Here is a 7,537-nt window from a genome sequence, read left to right as displayed (position 1 = left end):
AAGCGTTTTCTACGAATACACACGGAAAATACTTTAACATTCATCTTAACCTAATCCATTTGGTATCTTTATATGCCGTGTGATCTTAACTAGAATAAAAACAACAACCTTTGAATCATATGTCGTTTTTAGTTGCTCTCCTTGAAAAGATTTTCAGATTTAATCCACTGAAGCCGATAGTACACACCAAACCATCAAGCTCACATCCTCGAACTTAAGAACAATCACTCTAAGCCTTAATCAGTTGGGAACTAAACATAGGGCGATATGTGGGAAATGAACATCACAGATAATGGAAATCTGATTATTGATCAGGGCTGTAGTCTCCCAGTGGACTGCCCATTTTGTTGACCGATATACTCTCATCTGACCAAATTCTTGTTTGTCTAACGATTACTGGTCTCACTTTCATGCGGCGAAAAATGTGACATCTATAGTCTTCCAGCATTATATTATATTGTGAAATATTATAAAATATTAAATTGATTTAAGTGGTGTGAAGGACAGACTAATAACTTGTACTCACCAACCCTAATGGAGATTACTGACCTTTTTAATGTTTACTGAGCACTTGGCTCAAGACTTTAACACCAGGTCAAAGGAATAGTTGGTGCGCCTGTGTTTTCTTAAAACCAGTAACCAAAAACACCCCCCACAAACTCAGTTTGTAACATTTAAACAAGACTGCTCAGTGTGTGTGATTCTCAAAACAGACACTGGGATATTGTGTGTGTTGTTTTGTCCTCCGTCATCTCGGCACCCCAGTGTTCCTGTGTACTTCTTCTAGTGGGGTGAAGAGGGAGCCTGTTGATTAGTTTGAGCTCTGCGCTGCCGCCACCTAGTGACTGGAGTCTTGTTTATCGTTCAAACATGAATAAAGACACTAATACTGAAAGGAAACCTGCATCAAAACATTTCTGGGAGATAACTCTTTGCATGGGAGGTGAACGGGTGATGGGTGTACCAAAATATTACACTTGGGATGTGTGTATACCAGCTGTTAGAATCTATAACTATTTCTAGGGTGCAGAGAGACCTGGTCAGCCTAATATGCTATGCTACATGCAATGATAAAAAAGGCATTCTGATTCATGAGCCTCCCATGCATTAATAAAACCACTGTAGACTCATAGTTCCCTACTCATGTCCAGTTGAGACCATCATCATCACAAATGTACTCACAGTTCCAGGGATGCAGGATGCTGTTAGATATAGTTTGGTAAACCCTCCTTCAGCAGTCTCCGTCCACGTTCAGAAACATCCAGGATGTTCTCAGCAGCTTGTAAACACTTCCACACACAGCCCCTCATACTGCTAGCAAGAGGGAGCCAACTAGCAATAGTCACCATGTGGACACCGACGGTTTAGCATCAATTAAGAATCCCCGATGGAAACAGGCTGCACTGAGCATCCAGTCTCTACAGCAAACTAATATATCAAACCGTTCAGGCACGCACGTAACTAAATCACAATAACTTAAAACACTGAACAAAGTTTTAGCGGTAACTATCTTTCTCGCTCCGTCTCTAATTGGCTAACACCTGACACCTGTCCATGCCGTTTACGTCACAAGACAACGGTGCGTTCAGGAACCATGTTGCAACATTGGACATTCCAGATCGTTTATGAACCTTCGCAAATACTAGCAGTCTTCGTCATTTTCGCACTTTGCATGGTGCCCTCTGGCGGATCGTATGTTTGACACCCCTGGGGTAGAGGTCCAAATATTTCCCAGCAGAACATTGCATTGTCACAAGATGGTCAGTGTTATTTAATTCTCTTGTCAGTGGCCATAATGGTCATAATCAGCACTGGTCAGTTCTGAGTCTGTTGTTATCATGCACATACTAGCTTTTCATATTTGTTTATGATTTATTTAGTCTAATAAGGCTTCCAGCTAGAATATAATCAGTGCATTGTGACTGATTAGGTGTAATCTTCAGATGACAGTCTTTTTCTGTTCCCCTGCACCAGTTGATTAATTGAAGACTAGGTACATTCGAGCAAGGTTTTCTATGGTTGATTGCAGCCTTTCTCTTGTGGCTTATTTTAATGTGACTTGCGTGCTCAGATTGTGAGGGAGTTAATATTAGTTAATATTGTTGAGGAAGGCCTTAGGCACGGCAAAGCAGGTTGTGACAACCTGACACTTGAATGTATGACTGACAGAATCAACCTGAGGCCTGAAGCTGATCCATCACACCAAGTCTTAAAGTCACAGGTATCCACAACAAGGTTCTTATTCAGATTATATGAGCCAAGTCTGTGCATCGTGATATACTGCATGATTGCAATGCATTTTACCTGGAAACTGGCAACAGACCAAATAGCATTAGTGTCACCTCAAAATCCACAGAGAACTGAGTAAAATAAAAGGATCATCAGTTCTTTTGAATATCATAATATTTGAAGGTATTACGTTATTAACCTCAGGCAGGAGTTTAATATGAAAACACGATTACAATCGAAACCAATGCAAGCGTTGGCGTTTACATAAACTCCCAATAGCAACTATAATATGTAATCACTGAAGTGGCTGAAAGAATCCAATCTCCAAAGCAAATGAAGCATGAGGTCCTGATAACATCACAAATGAGGAGCTGAAATTACAGTCCATCTGGACTTCAAGATGCAACGTTCACACTTAGCCTCAAAGTTTTCCCAGAAGCCAAAAGCATAAGAGCTAATCGCCTTACAAAAATATCCCAACATTAATTGCGTAAACACTGAATTACTAAATCTCCACAGAAGGCAGTCAGGATAAGAGAGAGGCGTGCACATGAAACACGCTGATAAAAGGAAGGACCATAGGAGGCCCGTGTTATCTGGAGGAGAGAGACGAGACGAAACAAAAGAGGAGAGAAGAGGAAAAATGAGCAGTTATTTCTTCCTGTTTCCATGGCGATCTATTTTCTCGTTGCTCTTTTTCTACCTCTTTTTCGAGGCGTGCGTCAGTGAAATACTCAACAACACACACACACAGGCCTTATTTCACTGGGCCCCTTTAGCCTAACGTGATACTTGACAATTTAATCAGACTTCCCCACAGCCCTTCAGAGTCAATGGAGAGTCTGAAAAACATCCTGCCTCGACAAAAGCTAAAGTTTGGACTCTTAGCCCCGAGCCCCGAGCCCCGGGAGTATGTGGTTATGTACTGTAAAGCAAGGCAGAGTTGATCAGAAACAGTTCAAGGGATCTGTTTGAGTACTGTGTAGTCAAAAAAATATGAGGACCATAATAAATATAATTGCTCAGTATGATCTATTCCTAAGTGTCGTAGGCTCTAGCTCCCGAGACCCCAGAGGACACGCAGTTACAGAAAATGAGTGAATGAATGAATGTAGAAAATAAAGCTACATAATAAAGTGGTAAACATATGTAAACATGCATTTAGACCATTGGAACATAAGTGCTGATTCAGACATTTGTCAACATACACATTATCACATTCGACAACATTAGGCCACTTCTTCATGGTACCTAATAAACCAGTTACACTCAACATTCATGTAGAGGTGGACCTTGCAGACCACATCTTAATCTTAATCGAAGAAAAAATCAAAAAAAAAAAAAAAAAAAAAAAAAAAAAAAAAAAAAAAAAAGGGGCAGCCGTGGCCTACTGGTTAGCGCTTTGGGCTTGTGACCGGAGGGTTGCCGGTTCGAACCCCCGACCGGTAGAAAGCGGCTGAAGTGCCCTTGAGCAAGGCACCTAACCCCTCACTGCTCCCCGAGCGCCGCTGTAGCATGGCAGCTCACTGCTCCGGGTTAGTGTGTGCTTCACCTCACTGTGTGCTTGTGTGTTCACTAATTCACGGATGGGATAAATGCAGAGACCAAATTCCTTGTATACACAAGTATACTTGGCCGAGAGACACTTAATCTTAATCTTAATCTTAATTTGACCGTGACTGGACCTGAGAATGTTGCCTTGATCTTCTCTGATTGTTTGGATGAAAACCACATGCTTTTAGACCTTACTGAGAGGCACTGGGACCCAGTTTAAAATCTGTGCTGAGGTTACCAAATATTGGCTCCTTGCCCCTTAAAGGGTTAAAGGCCCTAGGCTCCGGTGTACAGTTCTAGCAGCAGTGAGCCTCAGCCTTTCTTTACTGTAGCTCCAAGTACAAGTTCCTGACCTTACAGACTGTGATTAAAAATCTAACCAAGATGCACTTGCACCAAATCTAAGAATCTTGATCACTGAGAATGCTCAAGATTTATCATTTATCAACCGGGCAAATCAATTTTGTGAAGATTTTGCCCTTATAGCTTTTTCACAGAGACACACTGATACACGGAGCAGCATTTTAATTAACTTTGACTTATCACGCATACGTATCATTGCAATAGGCTCTTCATCTTCTTCACAGTCCATTAGGAAAAGCAGTGGAGAATAAAAAGACAGAGAAAGGGGGGAGGAGGTGGATGACTGACGGACCATCACTCATGCTGCTCTAGTGGAGAGCCCTCTGGGTGATGAGTGGAGCTCCTTTCGCCTTCATGGCCTTCTCAGCATCCCAGCAAATCACTCTTCTCAGTTCATAGTTTTTAGCCTCCTGTAACCCTGAGGTTCCCTTCTTCTTTCTGTCTGAGCTTATACAAGAAGCCAGAGTTGACGTGAGAGAAGAAGTCAGTCTTTAGAAAGAAGCTGTGTTAGTAAACATCTACTTAATTATTCACCCGGCAGTTGTGGATGACCCTCAGCATTTATTTGGAGTCGTGTTGTTTGGTTCGGTATATGCTCTGCTTTTCGTCTTTACGAACTCTCAGCTAATAGGCGGTTTAGGCTTCTGCGTCAATTTGCAACGATGACAGTGCAGAGCATACGCAGACCCTCTCCAGAAATGTAACTACTACTACTGCTACTACCAAGTGGTATTTCCGGCTGCTTCTCCATCTCCGCAATTTTTGAATTTATTGTTTTTAATCAATAAAGATGGAACACATCAAGGAATGGTTAACTGAGGAGGTTCGGAGATACAAACATTCGTATGACTTGTCTTCAAAATTTGGGATTAAATTTCAACAAAAGTTTCAGTCCCCATTGTGAAGTGGAAAGTGAAGCAGGAAGTAGAAACACAAATTAACCCGACAGGCAAAAAAGACACAGCACCCACTAACGTTTGGGTGGCGTTTTTACAGAACGAGGTAGACTGACTCACAATGGCATTGGCCACGTGCATAAGCTACGGCGTCTATGTCCCGCAGTACTTTAAATGAGCCTTAAATGCTCTACTGTGTCCTCACGCTGGTGAGATCATTACAGATTCCAAAATCAGTGGTTGTCTTTCCAGGGCCTGACTGCAGCTAACTTCTATTTAATTCAAAAACGACCAAGGCCTGTCACTCAAAGGCACCATGCCCTCAATTATCCATATCTTTCTTTCGTATCTGTCCTTGTACAAACTGCCAAGAACTGGGAAATAAACTGTTTAAACATGTTTAATTCTGTCGTAAAGTTGGACATTTAAATGTAGAGTCCAACGGGGATTGACTTGTTTTTAGTGCCAACCTCAAGTGGCCATTTAAGGAGCAGCAGCTTTTTTGGCACGCCATGCTGGCTTTACTTTTCAGTGCCAGAGGTTGGGAGTTAGTGCCGAGCAAAAGAGTACCATGGGTTTTAGAGCTGCAGTAGTTCATCAGTACACATATTCATTGCGTATTTATGCATTCTGAACATAATAGTAGTCATTTATCATCACCCCTCCCTTTCTTGTCAGAGTAGTTTTCCATTGCAAAAGATGCCTGTTCAGGCATATGAACTAAATATGAACTGTGACCGTTTGAACCCTGCTTCATATCTGGCGGGATGTTGTTAAGATTTTATGGCATCACTCAAGATGAACTGAGTATGTTACTTCCTGGAGAGAGGAAATCATTTGCACCCTTTGTGGAAAAGCACAATACAATAAAACAGCAGACACTATGACGGTAGAGTTGCAGCAGTTATTTATTCCTTATCAAAACTTTAAAGCAGTTCAACCTTCCAATAAAGACTGTGCAGCTGCTGTATATCTTCCCAGAGTGATATATATTTTTTCTTCTTCTTCTATATTCACAAAATGCATATAGCAATCTGTAAGTGTTTTATTGTTCAGTCTCATTGCAGGGTTTTCTGTGGCGAAAGGCCAAAAACCCAGTGCTTGTGGTTGGTGAGTTTGCTATAAGTCTATTCCAGTTTGGACTCCGCAAGGATTGATTTTAAATTTAGCCCTTCCCCTATATTCCTCGCTGCATGAGTGCTCCCTTGTTTGGCTGTTGCAGAGATGAGGACATCCAAATCTAATCCAATCAAATTAACACATGACACACTAGAGAAAGAGAACAAACGATATGGAGGCGGTGAGTGACTCTCCGAGTGTTTGTGACTCACCAACTGTGATACACCAGCTGTGTGCATGTGACTGCATGGATTAGCAGGATGTTTTATATGGACACGAACTTGTCAAACCAAAAGCGACATCATGGATGACAAAATGAACCAGGACACTGAGATCTATGTAGAAAGTAAAAGCGTATTTTAAGTCATTTCAGTTGTGCCTGCTTTCATATCAGTTTATTTATTGCACATGTTGGAGCTGTGGTAATGAAGAAAAGGCTCAAGCACCAAAACCACACTTCTTAAATTGTTGTGATAATGTTTATATTCGATATCTTAAAGGGTACCCTGCCTCTTGCCCAATGACAGCTGGGATAGGCTCCAGCAGACCCCAACGACCCTTAACAGGAATAAGCGGGTATAGAAGATGAATGAATGAATAAATGAATCTTAAAGGGGAATTACCGTTTTTTACAACCTGGACCTTATTTCTGGTATAAAATATGATCGTTTACTCACCCATATAAATGTGGTGTCATTTGGAGTCGTTCGGACAATATTTAGATCCACGTATATCCATATAGTGGGAGTGAATGGGGCACCGAAATGCAGCCTCTAAATAACGCATTATCTGCCGCGAAACTCGTTCATTTCATAAATATTTTGTTATGATACGCTAGTGCTATTCCCTGTTCAGTCTGGAGTTACCTGTTATCATCATCTTGAATTTCCTTCGGGATCAATTCAGTATCTATCTATCTATCTATCTATCTATCTATCTATCTATCTATCTATCTATCTATCTATCTATCATCATCTGGGGTCTGTAGATTGACCTACTAACCTCTGACCTGGATGATATCATGTCTGAGTGCCGTGCGCACCCCATGCTTCTTATTTACCTGTAGTTTGCTACTGCTAGTTTTTTGCAACATGGCTGAATATTTTTCTGATTCTGAGGTTGTGGACGATGACTTTGTTTATGATGGACGTCCTTACCGTTTTGAGCCAGAGTATACGGATGAGGAGCTCGTTGAAAGGAGGATGCAGAGTAAGAGAGAGGAACAGCTGGCCAAAGAACAACAAACCGCTGCACGTCCGCAAATAGAGAACAGGTAACTCTGGACTCAACGGGGAATAGCACTAGCTTATCATAACAAAATATTGGTGAATTGAATGAGTTTCGCGGCAGATAATGCGTTTAGTCACTCCCACTAT

Source organism: Chelon labrosus (genome assembly GCF_963514085.1).
Source record: "Chelon labrosus genome assembly, chromosome: 1".
In the NCBI taxonomy this organism is placed as follows: Eukaryota; Metazoa; Chordata; class Actinopteri; order Mugiliformes; family Mugilidae; genus Chelon; species Chelon labrosus.
Note: the sequence above shows the minus strand (reverse complement) of the source record.